Source organism: Engraulis encrasicolus, chromosome 21 (genome assembly GCF_034702125.1).
Source record: "Engraulis encrasicolus isolate BLACKSEA-1 chromosome 21, IST_EnEncr_1.0, whole genome shotgun sequence".
Classification (NCBI taxonomy): Eukaryota; Metazoa; Chordata; class Actinopteri; order Clupeiformes; family Engraulidae; genus Engraulis; species Engraulis encrasicolus.
The window spans coordinates 31,004,865-31,007,893 of NC_085877.1; the positions used below are offsets into that span (position 1 = coordinate 31,004,865).

General features: G+C 44.3%; 1 long non-coding RNA gene across 1 annotated transcript; it reads right to left on the reverse strand.

Annotated features, from left to right (window-relative positions):
* Positions 1-845: 845 nt before the first annotated feature.
* LOC134437565 (uncharacterized) lies at positions 846-2,365 on the reverse strand. Its single transcript, XR_010032415.1, has 3 exons — positions 2,334-2,365; positions 1,900-1,986; positions 846-888 (listed from the first exon to the last, which is right to left on the reverse strand). It is a non-coding gene; the product is annotated as an uncharacterized LOC134437565 (long non-coding RNA).
* Between the last annotated feature and the right edge of the window lie 664 nt (positions 2,366-3,029).

Here is a 3,029-nt window from a genome sequence, read left to right on the forward strand (position 1 = left end):
CTAAAGCTAGCGTGCTACTTTGCCATTCATTTGAATGAGACACCGCCGGTTGCCGGCGTGAAAAATACGCTGGAGTTCTATTTTCCAAATGCAGCGCGGCACGGAGCCGGCTCCCGCGCCGCTGACGCCCGACTACCGCCGGTTGGTGTGTAAGGACAGATAGGTTTCAATGTATTTTCACTGACGCCGGTAAAAAACGCGGCCGTTCCGCGACGCTTTACCGCCTTGGTGTGTAAGACCCCTTACCACCAGACCTGATCACAAGTGAGATTGTCTTTCAGATCGAAACGATTGTGTAGAACTAAAGGCAGTATGGGAGTTCCCAGGCTAGGTGCGGTGTGCAAGGGGAAAAAATTGGGAAGCGCTGCATGAGAGATGTAAATAAGGAAATAAAATGCTCACCTCTGATGTGGTCTGCTCAGAGGCCTGAGGGAAGCAAATATAACAATATAAATCAAACAAAAAAACAGCAAAACTTTGAGTGAAATTGAAGACATGTTTGTGTGTGTTCACGGGGTGTTGGGAGTCTGTGTATGGTGTGTGTCCGTGTAGGTGATTGTGCATGCGTGTGTGAGCATTTGCGTTTGCATGCCAGCGGGCGAGCTGAAGCAATATGGTAAGTGTGTTGAAATTTGAATGGAATGTATATATGCATATTGTTATGGCAGTCTCCGTTAAGAGGGCATATGCAGACATGTTTGGGCATGCGCTTGGTGTGTGTGTGTGTGTGTGTGTGTGTGTGTGTGTGTGTGTGTGTGTGTGTGTGTGTGTGTGTGTGTGTGTGTGTGCTTGTGTGCGTGCGTGCGTGTGTATGTGTGTTAGCAGTGTTATAAAAGCCAAACTCACATTGTCTTCAGGCGACTCATCAGAAGTAACTTCTTGAGAACTCTGTTGGAGACATAACAGGCTTTCACTGACTTTACAGTACACTGATCAATACTATGCCGTATAACTGCAGTGTGTGCTGTGTGTGCTGTAAAAACAATAACAATCTGAAGTACATGAACCACGCCACCCGCAGGCGAAGCCAAAACACTGCAGGCAGACCGACAGGAGACAGGCAGGCAGGCAGGCAGACAGACAGGCAGGCATGTAGACAGACAGACACACAGACAGACAGACTGGCAGGCAGGTAGACAGGCTCTGGTTCAACTCCCTCCAGGAGGCCAGGTAATAAGCATATGGGCCTATATATTTTCGCACACAGCACACCAAACACAACATCAAGTGCATGTATATTGGGCAGGGTGCCAGGTTTCTGCATATGTACGGTGCTATGCTCTTTTACTGTTGGCCTTGTCTGTGTTTGTGAGTATGCCAAGTGCCATAATAAGTCATATGTGATTTTCCCATGACATGAGATTCATTGGGGCCGTCTACTTGTGTGGGTTTTCTGGAAGCTGACACTAAACACCACTTGGGTTCGGTTTGTGTTACCAAAGTATTCATACGAATTATGGAGCCAACATTACAGACTTGAACTACAGTAGGGTGGTGGTGGGAATTTGGTGGTGGGAATTGTTTTTTGTGTTTTGTAAAAATTGAACTTTTACATGTCTGAATCAAACAAAAGTTAATTGACTTGATCGTGTAACAATGTGTGAGATGGAGCTGAGGTGAAAGGCAGGATTTTTCTATGTATCACTGTCGAATACCCAAGTTTTACAGGAGACAGTCCTAAATTTGTATCTGCCTTGGTGACTGTGTTTTGTGAATTGTGTGTGTGCATGTGCATGTATATTTGCATGTTTGTGTATGGGTGCGTGGGCATGTGTGTGCGTGTGTGCGTGTGTGCGTGTGTGCGTGTGTGTGTGTGTGTGTGTGTGTGTGTGTGTGTGTGTGTGTGTGTGTGTGTGTGTGTGTGTGTGTGCACGCATGTGTATATGTGTGTGTCGGTACCTGTGATTGGGATTCCACTGAGAGGGTCTGATCTGAGCTTACAGACTGTGAGGAGCTCTGTTGAGGGCCTACTGGCTGTGGCTGAACCTACAGATCGCACAAACACATCAAATAAATACACAATTCATAAAGAATAACAGACACACTGAACAAAATATCTGTTGATGATCTACAAATGCCAACTACACAGGTGACTTCACCAAGTCACTGGTCTACAGTTACTGTAGACTAATGTAACTGTCTTACGATCAGCTGATTGTGATATAGTTGGATCAAATTTGAGGATGTTTTATAAAAGTGTTATGTTTTTTTTCCCCCATAAACAACACAGTCTATTTACCTCAGTAGGTAGAGTGGAGTAACTGGTGTAACAACTATGAAATATCATGTGCTGGATTGGACTTGTGGTATAATTACGCCATGAATTCACTTACTGGTTGTGCAGTAATCTGTTCTGGCACAACCTAAAACAAGAAAAAAGAAGAAGGGGGAAGTGAGATACCATCCATAACATAAGCATGAAATGATCTTCGTGATTTAATGGATAATGCATACATATTAATGAATGTATTTAAAAGTAGAACCATGTGACTGATAAACCAACCTGTGAGTGTGTTGCTGATATGACCATTTGCAGCTCAAGCAAAATTAGAATGTGTGTGTGTGTGCGTGTGTGTACATGTGTATGTGTGTGCGTGCTCGTGTGTGTGTGCGTGTGTGTGTGTGTGCGTGTGCGTGTGCGTGTGCGTGTGCGTGTGACACATGTGCTTTTACCTGATTATCTTGTGTTTGGTCTACTTGCCCATCTTGTCCACAGCAAGTGCCCTGTGGGGATCATCATCAATAACATTAATATTAACAAATTTTTTGTGCTTTATTTATTACATAACAGTGACAGAGGGACAGGAAATAAGTGGGGAGAGAAAGAGGGGGAAGGACTGGAAAATGACCGAGGTCAGAATCGAACCTGGGTCGCCGGCGTAGTAACCTAGTGCCCTACCATTAGGTCACGGTAGGGCCAATATTAGACATTAATATTATTGTTATATTATCTAACACATCATATTATTTTTAAGGGCTTTTTTGTGCCCTTTTGTGCCCTCTGGCCCAATAAAGTGATGTTCATGATC